The sequence below is a fragment of the Neomonachus schauinslandi genome, chromosome 15 (assembly GCF_002201575.2).
Source record: "Neomonachus schauinslandi chromosome 15, ASM220157v2, whole genome shotgun sequence".
Classification (NCBI taxonomy): Eukaryota; Metazoa; Chordata; class Mammalia; order Carnivora; family Phocidae; genus Neomonachus; species Neomonachus schauinslandi.
The window spans coordinates 4,333,057-4,355,986 of record NC_058417.1 but is presented as its reverse complement, the minus strand read 5'-3'; the positions used below and the strand labels follow the sequence as shown (position 1 = coordinate 4,355,986).

The 22,930-nt window shown below is 51.6% G+C and overlaps 1 protein-coding gene and 1 non-coding gene across 5 annotated transcripts in view; one reads left to right on the top strand and one right to left on the bottom strand.

Moving 5' to 3' along the window:
- The window catches only part of GAS7 (growth arrest specific 7), a 203,445-nt gene that overhangs the window by 78,155 nt on the left and 102,360 nt on the right, over positions 1–22,930 (top strand). Inside the window, exon 1 of one of the 4 annotated variants that reach the window (XM_021694762.2) lies at positions 10,017–10,087. The exons of the other annotated variants lie outside the window; for them this stretch is intronic. The gene's annotated coding sequence lies outside the window, so the exon portion shown is untranslated. Of the gene's footprint in view, positions 1–10,016; positions 10,088–22,930 lie in introns of those variants that run through there. 4 annotated transcript variants of the gene reach the window in all.
- Positions 19,415–19,518, bottom strand: LOC123326765. The gene has a single exon (XR_006541309.1). It is a non-coding gene; the product is annotated as a U6 spliceosomal RNA (small nuclear RNA).

The following is a 22,930-nucleotide window of genomic DNA, read 5'->3' as shown; positions in this document are numbered from 1 at the left end:
TCACTCATCTATGGATTCTCAGTGCCTGATAGACAGTAGGTGTCCAGTAAACGTTTGGATGAGCACGACCAACAAATAAATACGTGAACACGCGGAGGTAGAGCTTGCAAATAGAGCTACTCTAGCAGCTTCTGTGGCCCCAGGGAGACATCTTAATCTGCACTTGCCTTGCTTGATCCAGGCGTTAGGGACTGAGGAAGGCACTGCAGCCTTGGATTGGATTGGGGGGGGCGGGTAGGGGTGGGGGAGAAAAGTCAGTGTGAGCTGTCTAGACTGAAAGCAGCAATAAATTCCTCGGCTGTGGGGCTGTTACATGCTTGGTCCGGACGAGGGTGACCTGTAGGCTGCAAACAGTGCTTCTCAAGCATTAACACACTCCCGGTTCCCCGGGAGGGCACTTGTTATGGTGCACATTCTGATGCAGGAGGTCTGGGGAGGGGCCGGGACGCTGCATTTCTGACAAGCTCCATGGACCGTGCTTTGGAGCAAGGCTTCAGGCTGGTACCCACGCCGAGGCTTTCCCTGGATGCTTGGGGACAACACAGTGGCCCAGTGCTCGGAGCATAGGCTCAAATGGAAACTGCTCTAACTTCCGCGGCTGTTTGAAAGAGAACGCTCCAAGCCCACGCTGGCCGGGGAGGGGTGCCCCTGGGCCTCCACCTGTGCGTGGGGGACGGGGCCCGACTCCAGCTGGGCCTGGGGCTCAGGGCGTAAGGAGTTTGCCGAGCTCCCTGCACGGTGAGCACACTCGTGCTCATTTTCCGGTTTCTCAGGCTGAGCCGCATGGCTTGTTCAGACACGTCGCATCCTGGGAAGCTCTTGTCTCCGTGATTCACATGTCACTTGTCACCGTTCTCCCGCCCCCGCACGCTTTATCTGTGCAATCAAAATCCCATTTCCTTGCCTCATTCCTGCGAGGCTGCTCCTTGCTGTCACTCTTGTCCCCAGGTAGGGAGGGCCTCCTCTTGGGTTCCTGTTGAGCTGGCTGCCTTGGGCAAGACAGGCAGTCTCGCTCCCGACTCTCAGAATCCCCACACGGGCTGGAGACATTGATGTCCCAACACCCACTTTTTCCTTCCTTTTCAGTCTCCCTGTGTTTAGGGAAATGGCACCAAACCAGTGGGCAGTGCCCCAAATTGCATCTAAGCCACTAATGCATTGATCCTGGGGTCAGATAGACCACGGGCGCCAGCCCAGGCTCAGGTCTCTTTCCCCACTGTCCCCATCACATCTCAGAAGGGGTGCAGACAAGCTGTCTGTTCTCTGCATATCGACTCCCGTGCATCGGAGTCTGGGAGGCTTGTGGACAGAACGATCTTCCAACAGTAAGTGACGGAACCTGGGGTTTCTATGGGTGTGGTCTTGCTTCAGCATTTTTTTTTTTTAAGATTTTATTTATTTATTTGAGAGAGAGATAGAGAGAGCCAGAGAGCACAAGCAGGGAGAGCAGCAGAGGGAGAGGGAGAAGCAGACTCCCCGCGGAGCAGGGAGCCCGATGTGGGACTCGATCCCAGGGTCCTGGGATCATGGCCTGAGCCGAAAGCAGATGCTTCACTGACTGAGCCCCGGGTTTTACAGAAAGCATATTTTTAAGCCAGAGGAATCTCTGATACAGCGGGATAATATGAAACTGGGATGCCTTCAGGTCTGTCCCGAGCCCCTGGGCAGGGGAAGCCTGCCCGTGCGCTGTCTTGGACCTTGGCGAGCTTTGTCCTTTTGCTTTTCCTAGGATGGGCAGAGGTGTTGCAGCCCGAAGGGATGGGGCTCATCACCCCTGGCTTGGCTGCTGTGATGTGGACTGTGGGTAAAGCAGGGGGCCTCCGGTGGGGGTCCACATGCCAGCTTTGGTGTATGGGGCCCCAGCCTTCCCTTTTCTCTGCACCTCAGCTGAATAAGCTGTCTGCTCCAGGCAGCTGCAGATGCCAGAGCAGCCCTGTTAAGTCAGCTGCACATTAGAATTACCCCCAGCAAGCTTGAAAGATAGCCCTCTCCAGGTCTCTCTGCTAGGGAGCTGTTGAAGGGGTCGAGGGACTTCTGGGCATCAGGGCGATTGTAAAGCTTCCAGAGGATTCTCACGGGCAGCCATGGTTGAAAACCACCGCCCCAGAGGATGGCGGAGAAGGTGGCCACGGTTCTCGTGATCCTATCAGATGCAACTTCAGTAGGTCCTTCTAGATTTTTGGGACACAATTGAAATCTTAATTTTTTTCATGGGAAATTTCCGGGTTTTTATAGGTAGGCTCCTGGTCTCCGACACGTACTCTGAGGGGCTGGGCTCCACCTGTCTGTCCCTTGACTATGCATGTGGCCGAGTACGCGTGCTTCTCACACCCTGCGTCTGCAGGTTTTCTGTTCTTGTTCTTGGCCCCGCGCTCTGTAAGAGTAACGCTACCCCGTGCACACCTGTGTGATTCTGTGGTCTGTTCTTCGGTGCCTGCTGGCTTGCTGCCTGGGAACACCGCACCGATGGCCCCCGCGGGGACCCCCTGACTGGCTGAGTGACTCTGTGGTTGGGTCGGACTTGAGGGTGGCGAGGTGTCGGGGAGGGATGGGGAAATGGGAATCCCGAGTCTAGTCCCCATGTTATAGAAATGGCACGTCTTGTACGTTCTTCTCCCACTTCCCATGAGGGAGCCTCTGCCCCTCTCCCCCCAGCAGCCTCTTGATTTTGGAATCAGGCTGGAGGGATGGCCTTTTTGCTGGTATTCTCTCTCTCTGGGATCAGGCCCGAAGCCTGGCCAGCTGGGTGCAGCCCGTGGAAGGCAGAGACTGGGAATGAGGACGGAGCAAGGAGCCAGGCTGGGAGCAGAAGGGGCAGGTGATCCGGGCTGGCGTCTGGGATTGTGACTCTTGGGGAGGAGGGAGCTGTGCCCTTTATGTCCTCGTTACCTGGTGTTTCCTAACCGACCTTAATGAATATGGACCTGTCTAGAAATCAGCCTCTGAGAACGCCTGGGTCATTTTGTCTACCACCGGAGAGACCGTCTTGGGGGCCGCCAGTGTTAGGGGAATGTCTGGGCTTTGGGGGAGTCCTGTCGCTGCAGTGTTCCGTGATCCAGGTCTGCAAACCTCAGCGGAAAGCTTCCGAGTGTGGTTTTGGTCACCGTGTTTCCCTAGAGCAGCCGGCCCTGCATTGTGCACGTGTCCTGACACAGCGTTTCCACGGGGCTTGACTCCGGTTCCGGTCAGAGCAGGGGGGACTGTCTGCCTGCCGCTCCATTCTCTTTGGGGTGGCCTAGGGCCGGGTCTCCCTGCCAACCTTTGGCTGACCAGATTCCTTCTCTCCTCTGTAATAAACTCTCCCTTGGCCTCGCTCTCATAGGGACACTTGGGATTGGGTCGCTTGGGGGGCTCAGTCGGTGAAGCGTCTGCCTTCGGCTCAAATCATGATCTAAGGGTCCTGGGATCGAGCCCCGCGTCGGGCTCCCTGCTCAGCGGGGAGCCTGCTTCTCCCTCTCCCTGCTGGGCACCCCCGGCTTGTGCTCTTGTTCTCTCTCTCTCTCTGTCTGGCAAATAAATAAATAAATAAATAAATAAATAAATAAATAAATAACACTTGGGATTGCATTTAGGGCCCACCTGGATAATCCAGGACATCCTCGTCATTTCAGAATCCTTAACTGCATCTGCGAAGACCCCCCCTTTTCCAAATAACAGAATGGTCACGTCTGGCTGTGGTTCCTGAGACTGGCAGGACCTTCCTTTGGAGCCCCTGTGGTTTCTAGGCCACCGGCTTAGCCATGGCATGGTTGGAAATGCTAACGCATGCCACTGAGGTTTTCCTTGTGCCCCGGCCTCTGCCACAAGGATCCCAAGTGTGATCACCAGACTCACAGCCCCCCCCCCCCACCCCCGCCCCAGGACACAGAGAAGCTGACCCCAGAGGTCCCAGAAGGTGGAGATGGAGTGAGGGGGCTGAGACATTGTCTCACTAACAACTGCTACCATTGGCCCCTTGTCCTTGAAAATCCCATTATCTGAACAGCTTTGAACTTTTGCTGGCATTTACGTGACTCACGTGGATCTGGTGAAAGCTGTGTTTGAGAAATGAAAAAGGAAGTGAGGATGAGCACCCCCGCGAGAGTGGGGCTCTCTCTGGCAATGTCTTGGGAGGGAGGTGACTCACTGGGGTCTGAGCAACAAAGGGTCTGCTGTAGCTACAGGACCAAAAAAAAAAAGAAAGCCCTTCCTCTGCCCCCTGCTGCCCCTCGGAAGCGGGAGCCCTGGGCTGGGTGTCCTGAAGGAGGCGTTTGGCCAGTCCTGGTGCTGCCATTTATGAGCTATAAATGCCTGCACACATCTGGGGGAGGCGGCTGACCATTTGAACCTCGGTTTCCCCCCCTGTGAAGTGGGTGTAATTCTAGAGCCCGCCTCGCGGGGTGGGAGTGAAGAGTGAGTGGATGCACGTCTGGAAACCGCCGAGAACAGTCAGGCCCGTGCTGGGTGTCACGTAAGTGTTTCCTGCTGAGGTTGCAATGATCTGAAAGCAGAGATGGTTAAGGTCACCTGTCCCCCTCGTTGGCATGGGTGTTAAGTGAAATAGCGCATGTCCGTGCTTAGAGCGGGGCCTTCCCGATCTCCCCGCGTTGGATTCGTGCTCCCTGTGGGCAAGGCCCTCTGTGTACCCGGTCTCGAAGGGTGTGTGGCTCATTGTAAACGTGCAGCGAGCATTTGCTGGAGGGACGATCGAATAAGTCCGCATGCTCTGCAGGCGGCTTCTTGAGGCCGGTGGTCCCAGGCCCGAAAGTATCTCAGGCGTCATGTCAGGCTTCCTGAGACCATTGCTTCCCTGCTGTGGGGCAGGCACGTGGCTTCGGCAGAGAATGCTGGACGGTTGCAGCAGAGGAATTAAATAACCACTTTGCTGTGTCAAGCAGAGAACAGAATAGCAGGGGCTCGCCTGGGGACACGGGGCACAGGGATGTGGGGGGGGGGTGACGCATAATCATGCCAGATGCCACCGGGCCTCTGCTCATCATTTCAATGGGGGTGGGAGGGAGTGGGGACTCCTTTTGTCAGAATGACACGGAAGTGGGGTAAGGAGGCCCTGTCTACCTGTCCCTTCAGGGGAATCCCCAGGAAACCACTATAGAGTCACCCTCTAGGAAACCCAGCCAGCAGATGGGACCTCAGGGCGATGCGGAGGTTGCCCTTGCTCTGGGGGACCAACCTCAGGGGAAGGGGGTGCTAATCCTCTGCTGTCTGCAGAGCTGGGCAGGGCCTCCTTAGCAGCCCTCCCCGTCTTCCCCTTCTCCAGGCTGCCCGGCTGCTGTAGGCTTCACCCCAAGAGCTCAGCACTGCCCAAAACTGAGGTCTTCAGGGTCTTCGGGAATTCTCCTCAGCGCGTGGTGGCTCAGTTCCCCCTGGGGGAGGGAAGAGCAGGGATGGGGACATGAGCGGCCACGCTGGCTTGCTAGCTCAGCGATTTCTGAGACCTGAAAGCAACCCAACAGCAAAGCAGAATTAGCCATGTTATTTGAAGTTATTCACATAAAGAGATTTATTAATTTTTTTTATCGAACCATAAGCGACGAGCAGCATTACGCGTCGGGCGTATAGCATAGCCCTCTGATATTTTTACATGTTACAAAACGGTCCCCGCAATAGATCTAGTCACCGTCTGTCATCATACGAAGTTATCACGGTATTAGTGACTACGTTCCCCAGGCCGTCCTTTACATCCCCGTGACTTATTTATCTTGTAACTGGAAGTTTGTACCTCTTAATCCTCTTTGCGTAAAGAGATTCAGATGATCTATGTCCACTGCGTTTATGTGCCTTCCAGAAGCAAGATGCATGTGACGTGCTTTTCAAGTCTTGTGTATATGTTCTGTATATCAAACGAGAAGCATTTGAGGATGATTCTGGGTTAGAGAATCCACATGAAAGCATTTAATAGGATGGTGAAAAACATTCCTCCTTAATGGTGGGTCACAGCTTCTTTCTACAGTTGACGTCTCTGTGGGAATTGGACTTGAGTCAGGGTCACTGGGACCAACTAAGGTCTGGTCAGCATTAGGCTCTACAGGGGTCTCTCAACCTTGGTACGATTGACATTCGGGGCCGGGTCATTCTTTGTTGCTTGCGAGTGGTGGTTGGCATCATCGGAGTTTAGTGGCATCTCTGCCCCCTGCTTATCAGACGCTGGGAGCTCCTTGTGGTGGGCATAATCATGACCACCCCAATCCCCAGCCCCATACACACACATCCAAGATATCCCGGTCTTGGTCCCTGCAACCCATGAGTATGTGCGGTGACGTGGCAAGAGAGTTGACGCTGCAGATCAGATGACTGTGAGATGGGGAAATTATCCTGCATTATCCGTATGGGCCCAGTATAACCAGAAGGGTCCGCGTGGAGAGGACTGGACAGACCATTGCTGGCTTTGAAGATGGAGGAAGGGGGCCGGCCACGAAGGAGTGCAGGCCGCCTCCAGGAGCTGACAAAGACAAGGGAACGGATTCTTCCCTGGTGCGTTCACAAGGAGCACAGGTCTGCCACCACCTTGGTTTTAGCCCACTGAGACCCACTACTGAGCCCTAGAACTCTTAAGGTAATACATTTGTGTTGCGTCAAGCCACCAAGTTTTTGGTTACTTGTTCCAGCAGCAGGAAGGGACTGACACATTGCCCACCACTCCCACCCCCATGGTGGCCACTAGGAAATGTCTCTGGGATCGCCTCTGGTTCCGAAACATGGGCTCTGTGGAGCGCCATATTGTTTTCCCCAGAAGCCGTGAGAGGAATGGGTTTCTGTGTCGTGCGATGGGAATGAGGCTGGGAGTGAGTATGCCCAGCCCAGCAGGGTTGGCTCTGGGAGGAACCAGTGGTATAAAGGGGGGCGGCTGCCACAGCCCCTCCCCGGGGCTCCTGGAGCTGTCACTCTGTCCTTTAACAGCGTAGTGTTCCTGTTGGTGCTTGTGCATATTTGGACAGGGCTCGAGGAGAAGCTGAGCTATCTTCAGCTACACCGTAAAAGAGAATATAAAAACTCCATAAAACACTGAAATGTGAGCCGAAGCAGCGTCGCTCGCGGAGGCCTCGGCTTGGAGGGCCAGCATGCTGGGCGTCCTACCATTTGTAGGAGTCGTGGGCGGGGAGGAGAGGCTGGGGAGCCCAGCCCACGCTGGGGGCCACCAAGCCTGGGCTCTGGGCCAAATACGCAGCCCCCTGGACCCAGCCCTGATGCTGTGATTCTGTTTATTTTGCTGAATGTGACATTCATGTGGTTCTGATTTCTTCTCTGTGATCTGTCATCTGTGTGCCTTGGGAACCAGAAACCAAGCCAGGTGGCTTTGAAGTTGTTGTTCTGGGGTAAGTAGGGAGTCGTGCTTGTCCAGGGTTCATTGGGACAAGCACGAGGTGCCCTTTGATTTGAGATGCGCGGGAAGCGGACTGGCTGGCGAGGTGGGTTCCGGTCCTGGCCCGGGAGCTGGGCCGGGTCAGAAGGGAGGGATGGATCCATTCCGTGATGGGCTGGCCTAGCTGGATCCAACCCATAGATGGAGGCCGGTGGTTCCCAAATTTCAGGGTGCGTCACAGTCAGTGCCCAGGAGGCCTTGTTAAAACAGACCGTGGGGGGCGCATGGGTGGCTCAGTTGGTTAAGCGACTGCCTTCGGCTCAGGTCATGATTCTGAAGTCCCGGGATCGAGTCCCGCATCGGGCTCCCTGCTCAGCAGGGAGCCTGCTTCTCCCTCTGACCCTCCCCCCTTTCATGTGCTCTCTGTCTCAAATAAATAAATAAAATCTTAAAAAAAAAAAAAAAACAGACCGTGGGACCCTAACCCCAGAGTTTCTGGTTCAGGAGGGCTAGGATGAGACCCAAGGGTTTGTACTTTCTTTCTTTTTTTTTTTTAAGATTTTATTTATTGAGAGGGAGAGAGAAGGATAGCATGAGAGGGAGGAGGGTCAGAGGGAGAAGCAGACTCCCCACCGAGCAGGGAGCCCGACGTGGGACTCGATCCAGGGACTCCGGGATCATGACCTGAGCCGAAGGCAGTCGCTTAACCGACTGAGCCACCCAGGCGCCCCGGGTTTGTACTTTCTAAAAAATTCCCCAGTGTGGCTGAGGCAGCTGGTCCAAGGTTGAGAACCATGGGCCTAGGACAAGAAGAGGGTCTTTGTAATGAAAAATGGTACTGATAACAAACAGTTCTCAGAACTCTACAGTTTATGCATGGGGACCCCGTGTTTGATCCAAACACCGCTACGACGAGACTGTGCCATCCTCTGATTTTTTTTTCCCTCCAAGGTGAAAAATAGTTTCTTTCTTTTTTTTTTTTTTAAGATTTTATTTATTTATTTGAGAGAGAGAGAGAGAGAGAGAGCACGGGTTGGGGAGGGAGGGCAGAGGAAGAGGGGGAAGCAGACTCCGCGCTGAGCAGGGAGCCCAATGAGGGACTTGATCCCCAGGACCCTGGGATCATGACCTGAGCCGAAGGCAGACGCTTAACCGACTGAGCCACCCAGGCGCTCCAAAATGGACTTTTTTGGGTGTACAGTTGTACATATATATATAGTCATGTAACCACACCCTCAACCAGGATATAGAATAATTCCGTCACCCCAAGAACCTCCCTCATGCTCCTCCTCTGCCCCCCATGAGCCATCCATCCCTATAGCATTGTCATGTAAATAGAGCACGTCATGTAAATAGGATCGTACGGTATGTAACCTTTTGAGCCTGGCTTCCACACGTGTGAGATGCTCCAAGTCACCAAAGTGACTTAGTTGTATCTGTAGTTGGCTCTTTTGTATTGGGAGTCGTGACCCCCCCCCCCCATGGATGTACTGTGGTTTGCTCTCCATCCCCTGTGGATGGTCTTTGGTTGCTTCCAGTGTGGGGTTATGGTAAATACAGCTGCTACGCACATTCGTGCCTAAGACTTTGTGTGGACATTTTTTTCCCATTCTCTCGGGTACATACCTGGGAGAGGGATGGTTGGCTCGTATGGTGAGTGTATATGTCCACTTTCTAGGAAACCACCAGGCTGCTCTCCAGACGGGCTGCTCCGTTTTGCATTCCCACAGCAGTGTACGGGATTTCCAGGGGCTCTGCGCCCTCGCCGACGCTTGGGGTTGGCATTCTTTTTATTAAGTTTCATCCTTCTAGATCAGGGCTGACTTTAAAATGTGTGAATGAATCGCAGAAAGGCTTGGAGTTGTCCAAGGTCCCCCAGCCTCTTGGTGGCTCCTTGGACCCAGACCTTTTGCCTTGAAGGCTGGGAACATTCTGGGTGGTGGCTGTGTTGATCAGGAGCTAGGAAGCTGGAGCTGGAGCTTCTGAGTGTGAATGGAGCTCAAGCAACATCCAGGGCCCGCGTGGCCGAGTAAGGTGCATGCCCAGGGACTCGGGAAACAAGAAGAAAGCAGAACAAAGAGATGACCCAGAAGGAAAGACACACATCGTAGCATCACAGAGGTGGAAGGCACTAGGCTGCTTCTCCATCCCTTAGCCCCCCGCCCCCCACCTCTTATTTTTAGGCTGAGGCTCAGGCAAAGCAGCCGACCAAATGTACTCACTGTGTCTCTTGACTCCATGCCCGTGGCGGGCCTTGGCAGGAGCCACCTTTGTTTCCAGAAGCATCCTTGGTGATAGCATCAGGGCTTTTGCAAATTGAGGTACCTGGTCAAGATCAGCATACTCCCTCGGAGTTGCCTTGGCCTTGGGGCCGCTCCAGGCAGGAGTTGCCTTTAGGAAGGGGCTCATGCGGGGGGGCTGTGGTCATAGCTGCAACCAGAGCCCGTGACTTAATGGGAAGGAGGGAGGTTCACCGAGGGGAAGGCCCTTTCTCCGGAGGCCGTCCCTCCCACCCTCGAGGGGACTGGGCGAACTGCCCTGGAAGGCTGTGGACATGCTTTCCCGATTGCAGAATACTTCTCTTTCATTTTGAATATCATTTGTTTGGTTGCTACGGCAACGCCAAGTCTCTATTTTAATGCTAACCTGCGTGGCTGCAACTTTCTATATATAAATGCTGCTTTGCACAGTGAATTAGCTGATGCCATGGAAAGCAGCGGATGTAGAGACGGTGGCAGAAAATGACCAGCGCGTCAGCTTTGCAAGAGGAGGGACTGCAGGGCTGAGGTGAGTCCGAGCCCCGGGCAGGTGCTTGAAGCTCACTGGAGCCCAGCAAGAGCCAGGGGGCCGGCCGGCCGGGGGGCGGGGGGGACCTGCCCTGGAGAGCCTCTGTGGGCAGGTGCTTCGCTCTGCGATGGAGTGACCCGGGCTGATGCTTCTGTTCGCCCACCTGTCTGCCCTCGGCATTCCTTCACTGAGTCCGGGTCGCATGGGGACCCCAAGGCTTGGGAAAGCGCAAGCCACTTGGGCAGGGGGTGGAGGGTATCTGAGGTGGTGAGCTCAATGGGAAGAGAGTTTTGCTTGCTGCCTTCAACTTACCTGGGTGCCTTCTTCTGAATCTTCACCTCTTCTGTTTTGCTTTTTTCTTAATTCCTGAGTGTGGCCACGCCTTCTCAGGGCCACAGGGTTCCAAATGGTGCAGGTAGAGTACTCAGGAAGAGCCTGGAAGGGGCTTTCGGGAATCAGCAGGGTCCGCTCCCTCGGGCTCCAGGTGAGGGACAAGCCCAGAGAGGTGCTGTGTTCTGCCAGATGTCACACGGCCGGTCAGGGACAGAGTGGGACAGCAACCAGGTCCACGGGGATCTTCTGACTGGGACATCTGTGCCTTGTGGGGGCGCATTCTGTCGAGTCGGGGCGGCCCTGGGTGTACACACCAGAGCTATGGGGGCTGTAGAGAGGGAGGAACAAGTTGGGGGGTAGATAGCAAACACAGGATTATGTAACAGCAGCTGAAGCCACTTAAGGCTTTTGGAAAGTGCATGCAAGTGGGAGTCTCGGAAACTCAGATTCATGTGGATTCAGCCCCTTCCCATGCGACAGTTGTGTTAGATTCTCTCGGTTTCCCCACCTGAGCACGGGGTGCACAGAATCTCTTTTCTTTCCCACCTCCGTTGCGGTAAGTCAGTGTCACGGCCAGCGTGACGTGTCGGGGTCTGTGTTCGGGCCCTGAGGGGGATGTGATACATCTGTACACAGAGCAGTTTGGAAACCACACAGCTCCTTCTCCCCCCAGGGCAGGGAAGGGGGATGCTGCCGGGAGCAGAGTTCTCCAAAGATTGGGTTTTGTGGTGTGAAGCAAAATGCAGCGCAATTTTATCATGATTAGAAAGGCTTCCTCTTCTTTGACATCAAGCATTCGACAGAGATTTTAAGTGCGCCGGATCCAGAGACTTGGTCCCTGTTTTCGAAAAAGAGAAGACCCGAGGACTCTAAGCGCCCGTGAGTGGTACGCAGTCCTCGGAGGCTGGGAGAATCGGGAGCGTTTATCTCTGCCTGGGTGGGTCCAGGGAAGTGAAGCGAAGGAAACCTTTATAGGAATTTCTGATGCAGAGGGAGGCCAAGGAGGGGATCCTCACAAAAGGAGATCAGGACGAGGTAAAGCAGGGTTTCTTGGAACCGTGAGTCTCGAGCCACACAGTGTATGTGATCAGTGTTAATCAGCCTAAAAGGTCAAATGGGAAAATCTCAGCGTGCGTTGCATGCCGTAGGGTACACATCACGACACGAAATCTGTGCTTTGTGTGTGTGTACATTGGGTCGTAAAGTAAAATGCGCTTTTCACTGTGGGTCAGACTTTGAAAAACAGAGTTGAGTGAGCTGCTGGCTTTGGGTGGTTCCCTGAATGAGCCAGAATTTTCTCCTGCAGAGAGAAGGCTGTGGATCTCCTTTCCAGGGAAAAGCCGGAAGGAGAAAGGAGGGCTTCTCAGGGGGAGCCCTGGGCAAGCATCATTTCGAGACGCTGATGTGGTGCTGTGTGCATCGTGGAGGGGACGGCAGGGCAGTTGGGAAGTGTGAGGTCTGGGGACGGGGAGGTGGCAGCCCTTCTTCCCAGGGTCTGAGGTCAGGAGGAGAGCCCCGCCGTGGGCAGATTGAGAAGGACACTGTGATTCTTGCAGCGACTGCCCCGAGGAAGGGAAGACCCAAGCCGGGGTGCCTAGCTCTGGGGCGAGAGGAAGTTGGCCACACATTTGCAGCCCTTAGAATCCCTGGACACTGGAGTTCAGCTGCACCAGCAGGTGGTGTTGGTGGTAAAAGGTCTCCACAGAGGGATGGTTAGCATAGGGTGGCAGCAACTAATTCATACTCTTAGTCTAGGATGGTGGTATGCAATTCTTTAAAAACCAGGGAGCCCTCTCTCGAAACAACTGCTTATGCAGATACCCAGCAATTTCTCGAGGAGCTACACACTGGTGGCCACCGGTTGGAATCGAGTTCAGGACCGTGGGAGGTTTTGTTCTCGTTTTCGCCCATGGTTTCATTTTAAAATTGTTGAGTCGGTTTGCCAACATCTAAAAATCATCAGATTTCACATTAGAAATTAAGATACCCAGCATCTCTTGCAAAAAAAAAAAAAAGAGTAGCTTTGGTGACGCCAAGCTTTGGCATCCTGCAGGGCAACAACACGCTGATGCCGAGGGGTAGGTTTTCCAGTTTGCCGTAGCCCCCACCCATCTCTTCTGTTCACCAGCACTGAGACCAATAATGGAACAGTGGCCATCATTCCTTTTTTTACGTTGGGGTAAAATTGGTATATAACATTCATAAGTGTTGGTGTGCAACGTTGTATTTCAACATCTGTCTGTACTACAAAGTGATCACCCCCAAAAATCTATCCCTCACTGGACAACTCAGCCCTCTATCCATTTTGCGCCCACCCCCGCCAAGCTCCCTTCCCCTCTGGTCAACATCAATGGGTCTTCTGTATCTGTGATTGCACATATGAGTGAAATCATGTGGTATATGTCTTTCTTCTTCTGCCTTATTCCACTTAGCCTGATACTCCTCTGGATCTATCCGTTAGTTCTGCTCTGTTCTTTATTATTTCTTTCCTTCTGCTAACTTTAGGCTTCATTTGTTCCACTTTTTCTAGTTCCTTTAGGCCTAACATTAATTGCAATTTTTCTTGTTTATTGGGTACGCCTGGATCGCTATGAATTTTCCTCTTAGAACTGCTTTTGCTGCATCCCATGGGTTTTGTTACGTTGTGTTTCTGGTTTTTTTGGGTTTTTTTTTGTCTTTAGGCATTATTTGATTTCTTCATTTCTCCGATGACCCACTGGTCACGCAGAGGCATGTTGTTTCATTTCCCCACGTTTTTGTAGTTTTTCCAGTTTTTCCTTGTAATTGATTTTTCGTTTCATACCATTGTGGTCGGATAGGATGCTTGATAGGATTTCTGTCTTCTTGAATTTTTTGAGACTTGTTTTGTGGCCTAACATTTGATCTCTCCTGGAATATGTTCCATGTGCAATTGAGAAGAATGTGTGCTCTGTTGCCTTTGGATGGAATGTTCTGAGTATCTGTGGCTCAGAGCATGGATAGAGGGTCTACACCTGTTACTGTCATGTTCCATCCTTTGAAGACCAAGAGGGGAGGAAAGACGGGGATCCCTGGCCAAAGAAAAGGAGTTGAGGGTTTCACCTCACATCACTCCTGGCAGAGTCCCATGCATGCTTCGAGGGCTGGAGGAGTATTTCTGTTTGTGGGATCCCAGCACATCCTAAGAATCCCTTTTTATCCAGCCATCAGCTATTCAGCACTTCTGTCTGTGGGTCTCACTGGTGCAATCGTAGTGAGCAAACCCCTGTGCCTTTGAATGTCCTAGAGAGAAAGATAGTCACTGGGCTCTCTTCTTATGGGAGAAGGGTTGTGTGACCCTAGCAGACAAGGCCAGTGGATTGAATGATGTCAAGAGAGATCAGGTTGGCTGCTCAAGCATATCAGAGGTAACTATGCATTCGTGGGCTGGGAGTCCTTGGGTGAAAATAATATACCAGTTCTTTAAAAAGTATGGGTAAGAGCCAACCACATGTGTACATTTCACATCAAGCATTGGTCGCTCAGACTGGTTTTGTCATAGATGATCACCTCTGGCCTCTACCCACTTTCTCTCTGGCTAAAAAACTTCAGTTACGTTTGTGGACAATTTAGGTGACAGAGAGAGTGAGTCTTTCCTGAATGTATTTACTTGGAGGGCCCTAGGCCCATGAGAGGCTTGTTTCAGAGACCCAGCCAAGCTACTGATGACCCTTCCCCAAGCCTGTCTGGTTCATTTGTGATTTGGGGACCCCTGACAGGATTTCAGTATGGAAGTAGGCTCCACGCCCTTTGTGGAGCCCAATGCGGGGCTTGAACTCATGACCCTGAGATCAAGACCTGAGCTGAGATCAAGAGTCAGACACTTAACCAACTGAGCCACCCAGGCGCCCCTGCCTCTACCTTTTTGTCTCCTGCTCTTCCTGTACCCCTCACATGGGTGGCCAGGTGACCCCAGAAAGATAAGACCCCCACTTTCTGGGGGGGGGGACTGACAAATCCTACTCAGAGACTTGGGGGGATCTCCACTGATTCCACATATGTTCACTGGGTGTGTTTTCTGTGTCTGGGGACACATGTGAGTAGGACACTGTGCTTGCTCTTAACCAACTGAGCCACCCAGGCGCCCGGACACTGTGCTTGCTCTTGGGGAGTGATGACCACTCATCGCAGGCCACGCAGACGAGCAGCTGTGAAAGTAGGAGTGGACCAGCTCACGTGGGAGGGAAGGTGGGGCTGCATCTCCTAGGGGAGAGCGAGAAGCGAGGCGCCAGGCCCACCAGACAAAGCAAGGCGGGCCCCCATCCCAGCTGGAGCTTTGAATGCAGGCCAAACCTCCATGCTGCCTCTGCTTCTTCGTGTGGATGGATGGGGGGCTGCCAGCATGCACAGAAAGCTACTCACAGTGACTTAGTTTGTGGGGCTCAGTCAGTATCTCTCTCGGGTGTCATTCCACCCCGGCTGCTGGTCAGGGCTCTGTTCTGTGGGGGTGTTTATCTTACTCCTTCACTTCCCTCCTCCAGCTCCTTTCCCTCCAGTTAGCCCACGAGGCCTCCTGCAGCAGTCAGCCACCACCTTCTACCATGGGAAGCTGGTAGTTAGGGGCTTGGCCGGTCTTGGCCTCACTCACCGTAACTTCTCCCTGGAGTAGTCGCCCTTGGAGAGAGGATTCTTGGCACCGCAGAGGCGCCTCGGGTGTTTTGGGGGTGGCCTGCATTGAGGGGGGGGGAATTGCATTGTTCTTGGAGCCAGGACACCAGGGTCAGACTGGTTCTGTGTCTTGTGAGTCGTTAAGACCTTGGGGACGACCCCCCATTTTTACTCGATTATGGAAGGAAAACAAGAATAGTTCTCTCCAGCATTCTCATGAAGGTCAACTAGGCTACAAGATGTAAAAGTGGCGCCTGCAGACATGGCAGGTGCTGCGCTCCCTGGATTTTACTGTTCCCTTCCAGTGGGCCTCTAGACCCTAATCTTGTCTGCTGAGCATAAGAATCCCATTTCACCTGCTGTTCCTCGCACGCCTTCCATGAGCCTGGTCTGTGTCGGGAATGGTAGAAGGTGTCCATCGGCACAGATGAGCCCCGGCTGTTGGGAAAACCCAGCCAGTGCCATGGGAGTGACTCAGCACCGTGACCTGAGTTGTTGACGACTTTCCCCAAGGGTTACTCGGTGGCTTAACAGGGATGGGAAGGTATGGGGAAAGCTGACATGTATGGAGTTGCTCCTGTGGTTTTGGCCCTCAGATCTTTGCAAGAATTCTGTGAAGGAGATGGTGGTATTTCCATTTTTGCATGCAGCAAAGAGAAAAGATGAGTTTCAAAAGAGGTTGAAGCAACTTGCCTGAGGTTACACGGCTGGAAAGCCGTGGAAGGCATACTTGAACTTCCTCTGTGCCTGGCTGAAGGTTAGAAGCTGGGGTTGGGGGCAAGCCAGTGGATGCCTGTGGCTGGTTTCTGGGGGTTGTGTCTGCTATTTATCCTTTCCCACAGCCCCAGCACATCCATGCGCACCTTGTTTTGGGAATCCCTGTTGCGGAGTGGGGATTGTGGTTTCTAGAAGTTTCTGGAATCTTGCAGACCTCCTCATTGGAATGGGGCTTTGCATTTCAATGAGTGGAAAAAGAGGCCGAAGAGGATTTGCCAAAGGGAAAATCAAGTGCGTTTATTCACTCCCCTTCACTCCCCTTGTGTGCACAGATGTTTCCTCTCTGGGCCCCCTCCCTACACGGGGGGTGGGGTGGGGGGGGGTGGGTGGGGGCAGGGAGGGGCTTACTGGCCACAAACGGATGGGAAGTGGCTCATGGTTGAGCAGAGAGCTGGACTCATTGGAGGTCGGCTTGCACAGAGCGGTGTTGGGGTCAGCTTGGGGGCCGTCCTACGTGGGGTTTTGGCTCTTGCCGGGCTGTGTGACCAGAACTAGTCCTCTAGCCATGCCAGCAACATCAGCACCAAGATTTAGGGCGGCCAGAGAGCAAGAAGGAGGGGGCTCTGCTCTGGGCTGGGGGACACTTGGCATCCAGTCCCCATCTGTCTGTGGGTTCAGTTTCCCAATCTGTAAAATGGTAGCATGGGATCAAACGATCCCTGGGGTCCCTTCCATCTCTAATTTTTGTGTCCACCTTGCACTGGACCAGAAAGCTCCTTACTATTGCCCATTTCATCTTAATTCATTTTCTTACAAATAAAACCCCCCAAGTCTCCTTATCATTTGAAAGAAAGTATGATGAACCCTTCATTTTACGGGATGGCAACTGTGAAGGGAGATATCAAGGGGGATTTTATTAGCAAATACTCTGTAAATATTTTAAATAGGGCTGTATTCATACATCAGTTCATAATGGAATAAAGTAAATATTTTTTTTTAAAAAAATGCATTAAAATTGGGGCACCTGGGTGGCTCAGTCAGTTAAGCATCTGAATCTTGATTTTGGCTCAGGTCATGATCTTGGGGTTGTGAGCTCAAGCCTCGCATCGGGCTCTGCACTGCGTTTGGAGCCGGCTTAAGATTCTCTCTCTCCCTCTCCCTCTGCCCCTTCTCTCCTCAAAAAAAAGCATTAAAATTAATATGCTCATTATAGAAAATGGAAAAATACAGAAAAACAGAAATAAGAAAAAAATATTTCACATTCTTTTCATTCCCCCCCCCTTTTCTTTTGGCTGTATATATTTGTCTACATAATTGGGATCATATGGTATATTTTAGAATTGGATATGCTGATTTTGGGGGAAGGCAGTGTTTTCCTGATTGTAAAAGTAATTTTATAAACACGTTAAAAAAAAATTTTTTTTTGATTTGTACAATTAAAAATAAATAAACATTTTAAATGTGATAAAATGAAAACAATTAAAACAGCCGGAGAAATCCCAGAATCCAAAGATGACCTGCGTTCACATTTTCCTGTGTTCCCTCAGCGTTTCATTGGCGGGGGTGGGGGAAGGGGTGTGGGGCGCATCATTTTCCACCTTTGACACCGTGCTGCGGACTCTGGTTCTTTTTTTTTTTTTTTAAAGATTTCATTTATTTATTTGAGCCAGAGAGAATGAGAGAGAGAGAGAGAGAGAGAGAGAGAGAGAGAGAGCGTAGGGTCAGAGGGAGAAGCAGGCTCCCTGCCGAGCAGGGAGCCCGATGCGGGACTCGATCCAGGGACTCCAGGATCATGACCTGAGCCGAAGGCAGTCGCTTAACCAACTGAGCCACCCAGGCGCCCCAGGACTCTGGTTCTTAAAGCGGGAGCAGCTCTTAGAAGGCGATAGGAAAGGGGGTTTTGGTGAACAAAAGCATTGGCCGCTGGGTGGCTGATTGGTCTTTCCTGATCTGGGGAGGAGGGAAGGCTTGGTTCATTCAAGCGCAGGTGGCTTGGGTGGAGGAGTGACAGAGACTTTGTCTAGTGATGCTCCCAGCGCAGTGTCCCCAAGGGTCCAGTAGCTAATAGACTTTTTTTCCACTGGATATTCTTTCCTGCTTTGTCGAAGATTAGTTGACCATAGAGTCGAGGGTCCATTTCTGGGCTCTCTATTCTGTTCCATTGATCTATGTGTCTGTTTTTGTGCCAGTACCATACTGTCTTGATGATGACAGCTTTGTAATAGAGCTGGAAGTCCGGAATTGTGATGCCGCCAGCTTTGCTTTTCTTTTTCAACATTCCTCTGGCTATTCGGGGCCTTTTCTGGTTCCATACAAATTTTAGGATTATTTGTTCCATTTCTTTGAAAAAAGTGGATGGTATTTTGATAGGGATTGCATTAAATGTGTAGGTAGCATTGACATCTTTACAATATTTGTTCTTCCAATCCATGAGCATGGAGCGTTTTTCCATTTCTTTGTGTCTTCCTCAATTTCTTTCATGAGTATTCTATAGTTTTCTGAGTACAGATCCTTTGTCTCTTTGGTTAGATTTATTCCTAGGTATCTTACGGTTTTGGGTGCAATTGTAAATGGATCCACTCCTTAATTTCTCTTTTTTCTGTCTTCTTGTTGGTGTATAGGAATGCCACTGATTTCTGTGGATTGATTTTACATCCTGACACTTTACTGAATTCCTTTGTGAGTTCTAGCAGTTTTGGGGTGGAGTCTTTTAGGTTTTCCACATAAGGTATCACATCACCTGCAAAGAGGGAGAGTTTGACTTCTTCTTTGCCGAATCGGATGCCTTTTATTTCTTTTTGTTGTCTGATTGCTGTGGCTAGGACTTCTAATACTGTGTTGAATAGCAGTGGTCAGAGTGGACATCCCTGCTGCATTCCTGACCATAGGGGGAAAGTTCTCAGTTTTTCCCCATTGAGAGTGATATTCGCTGTGGGTTTTTCGTAGATGGCTTTTATGATATTGAGGTATGTCCCCTCTATCCCTACACTCTGAAGAGTTTTAATCAAGAAAGGATGCTGTACTTTGTCAAATGCTTTTTCCGTGTCTATTAAGAGTATCATATGGGTCTTGTTCTTTTTTTTATTCATGTATTGTATCACATTGATTTGCGGATGTTGAACCCACCTTGCAGCCCAGGGTTAAATCCCACTTGGTCGTGGTGAATAATCCTTTTAATGTACTGTTGGATCCTATTGGCTAGTATTTTGGTGAGAATTTTTGCATCCATGTTCATCAGGGATATTGGTCTGCCAAAGGTCCAGTAGCTCCCCCGGTGTCAGCCCATGCTTGGGCAGAAAAGACAGCATTGGTGAACAGTGCTCCCCACACATGGCTGAAGGCTTCCTCTGTCCTGGCCCTGAAGGATGTTGCAGGAGACACGGGTAGCCTGATTCCAGGATGCATGCAAAGCAGAGGAGGAGGGCCGAGGGAGACACCGGTCACTGGGCTTCGCCCCCGAGCTGGACAGTCCGTTGGCTGGATTTCTGAGCTGGGGATCTACACCGCGTAAGAAATGCTTTTATATGACGATGCCCCATTGTCCTCATCCTCATGCTCATCTCTCTCTCAGTGCCTGGAGAGTACATGGGTGGTTTCTTCACCTGCATGCTTAGAGAGCCCTTTCTGTCTCTTTCAGTGTGGAATATTAATACAGCTTGGCTGGATGTGTATGTCTTGAATCTCAGACGTTCGGCACCATGCTAATCTTCTCTGTATCGTTCCAATTTTAGTATATGTGCTGCCAAAGCGAGCACAAATCTCAGACGTTTGGAACAAAAACTCATACTTGCTGCTCAGTTTGGTCCACCCTTCAGCAAATGCTTATTGAACTCCCACAGTGATGAATGAGACCATGACCACACCTCACAAAGCTTTGACTTGGGTGGGATATGTCTTCCAGCACTTTCCAGCACTTTCAGAGGGCTGACGCCAGCCCCTTGGTGAGTCCTGGCCTTATGGAGCTTTGGTTCCTGTGGGAAGTGCTCGTAGCAGGAGCAGAAGAAAAGTCTGAGGAAAAACAGATTTCCCAGGCAGCCTTTCTCTTTGCCTCTTGGTGGGCATGATTCTGAAAATTCTCTTTTGTTATTTTTGCAGTCGATTATTGATTTTCGTCTACATGGTCCAGTCTTTTTTTTTTTTTTTTTTTTAAAGATTTTATTTATTTATTTGACAGAGAGAGACACAGCAGGGAGGGAACACAAGCAGGGGGAGTGGGAGAGGGAGAAGCAGGCTTCCCGCGGAGCAGGGAGCCTGATGGCGGGGCTCGATTCCAGGACCCTGGGATCATGACCAGAACCGAAGGCAGACGCTTAACGACTGAGCCACCCAGGCGCCCCGGTCCAGTCTTTTCTAATTAAACATGCATTACTTTTTCATTTCCTTGCCCCCCCCTTTTTTTTAACCTTGCAGTTTGGGGAGATCCTTTGAAGTGTAGCCTGCATTTTATTAATTTAACTTTTTAAAAAATCTTTATTTACCCGCAACCACTAATGTGGATTTAAGTGAGCAATTTTGGTATAATTCTTACCTCATTTGTTTTTTTTCTTTGTGTCATCCTTATTTTGGCCGTCTTTTTCCGTGACAATTTTCTGTTCCTCTTTCAAAGAGGACTTCTTGCTTTCTAGCAGTTTCCTGACATTGTCTTCTGAGAAGTGCTCTTGCCTTGAGCCCTTAGCATGGTGCTTCCTCACCCTTTCCCCGCCTTCCCGTGCCCTTCTCTTTCCTCCTTCTCCCAACAAGGCAACACCTGTGTAGACGTTGCATGAACTGTCGGACGCAAAATGAATCGTGCGTCATTGGTCTTGGCACTGTGTACTCGCAGGGGAAGGTTGAATCCCCTTCACAGTTGCCTACCTGTAGGGTTGGTGATGCACACACCTCGCAGCCAAGGCTCTCCCATGGCCCTCACCGTGGGAAGGTCCTCTGTTTCTCCCTTGACTCCCCTCCTGGGCCTCCCAGCGGTGACTCGGGCACACACTGGCAACCTCGCTCCTGCAGTGAGGGGTATGTGGTCAGTGGAGAATTCGAGCTTGGTTTTCTAGGTTTCAAAAAAAAACCCTCCCTAGACCATTTCACAGCTGCTCTATGGTAATTTTACACATAGTCTGAAACTGTGTTTCTTAAAGTGGGCCGAGGTTACCACTAAGGATATCGTTAAGATCCTCGTAGACCGTGTTGTGATGACTGTTTTTTAAGTTATGTTTATTTAAGTGTGTAACAGGGAAGACAACCAACCACACCAAATCCATGTTTCATAGCTGTTCCTGCTTAGGGTCAGGCTAAATTCAAGCTCATTATAAGAGAGTTAAAAAAAATTTCCGGGTAAATAATAGGACAGCTGATGCATACGAATGGCAGAGTTGGGACAGGGGAACGTGAATGGCTGGAGTTTAGGAGATGTTGAGCCGAGGCGTCCCTTGGGTCCGGAACCGAGCCTGTTAAGGCGGGTGCCATTTCTGATATGTCCACTTGATCTTGGGAATCTTTTATGGAGAGGGACACATGGGAACCTTATGGGGGGCCTCGGACCCCCCCCCATGCTGAGGGCAAGCAGGTAGCTGTCAAGCCCCTCGTGGGAGCCATCCATAGGCCCAATGGGCCCAGGCCAGCCATTGCCTACTCACAGCCTTCTCCTCTCTCTCCACCCTCTACTGTCTCAGTATCTGACCTCCCGTCCCCGTGTGTCCTCAGGCTCCCCAACTCCTCATATGCTCAGGACCAGATTCCCATGCCCACCTCACTCCCCTGCTCCTCTTTCTGGGCTTGGCAGGGGGAGCATCCCCTCCATCATCGGTGAGCGTCTTTTTCTGTCTCGCTCGCGGACACCGCTACCTATCCTTACGATCCTGTCCTTCTTTGCTTTCTGTGACTCATTCCCAGAACTCGCATCCATTCCTTGCCCATCATGGAGCCAGCCCCCGAGTGTGAGGCATGGGGCTGCATCGGAGGGGAGAAGGACGGAAGCCTTTGAAGGTCTCGGAGAGGGGTGCGAGGTGTGCAGCAGGCACTCCTGGGGGGCTCACGGGAGGGAGGGATTGGGTCCAAGGAGGGTCAGGGAAAGTGAGAGCACGTCTTGGGGCTCAGCTCTCCATTCTTTCTTCATAAACTGAGTCCACCTGTAGGATTGCACCCCCATCTCCGGGCAGATACCTCAGCCCCATGGGTCAAGGGCAACACGCAGCCCTGCTGCACCCTGACCCTGATCAAGCACTTGGACCTTGAGTATGGAGGCCGTGAACTCTACCATATATCCCCAAACTGGCTTCTGCCGTGGCCGGATCTCCCTGAGTACTGGGTCCAGCTTCTCCCGTCCCCTTCAGGATCGCCTTTTACTTCCTCCCACTTCTCCCACATCTGCTCAGTCACCGAGGCCTATTCTACTTGTCACTTACTGTCCCTCCATTCTGGTCAAGCCCTTCCTTTTCATCCCTGCTGTCGGGCAAATGCTGTATCTTCTGAGAAGCCTTCTCTGACCTCCCCAGCCGAACATGACCTTGCCATTCTCTGGATTCTGAAAGCTCTTACTGTCTGCCGACTTATCGCTTGGCACTTAGGATAGACTCCCTTGTGTAGTTGTTTCTGCTTTTTCCCTTGTGTCTGTGCTTTATCTTCCAAATTGTCGAAGCCAGGTCCCTTGGTGTTACACTTGCCTGCGTCTTCCACAGCATTTGGGAAGAGGTTGCTGGTAACCATAGTTGCTTGACTAATCCTATAGCTAAGGGGCTGCCTGTGAGGGGGTTGGGAGTGTCTTCGAGACCCTGCCCCCGCCGAGAGTGCACGGTCTGGTGAATAATTTTTCCCTTCACAACTATGAAGCATTTAGAAAAAGTGAGTTGTCGCCATACCCTGTCTTTCTTATTAATTATCATTATAAGACAACACGACTCATGGTTCTCCTTTGGTTGTAGAACGTGTCAACTTTTGGTTGACATTTTTCAACTCAACCGAGACAATGAATAATAGCAAGAAGGTTGGCTGCATCGGACTCCATGAAACTCCGGGGAAAATGGAGCTCCGTGGAAGTGATTGTTGGTCTTTTTTGTGTTTGGATCACGGGTTTCCTACTGTCCTTCATTTGTCCACGTGACACCTGGTGTAGGAACCTACCTATTTGCAGAGACCAGAAGGAGAGCAATTTGTGCTTTTTTGCAGCCAACTCAAATGATA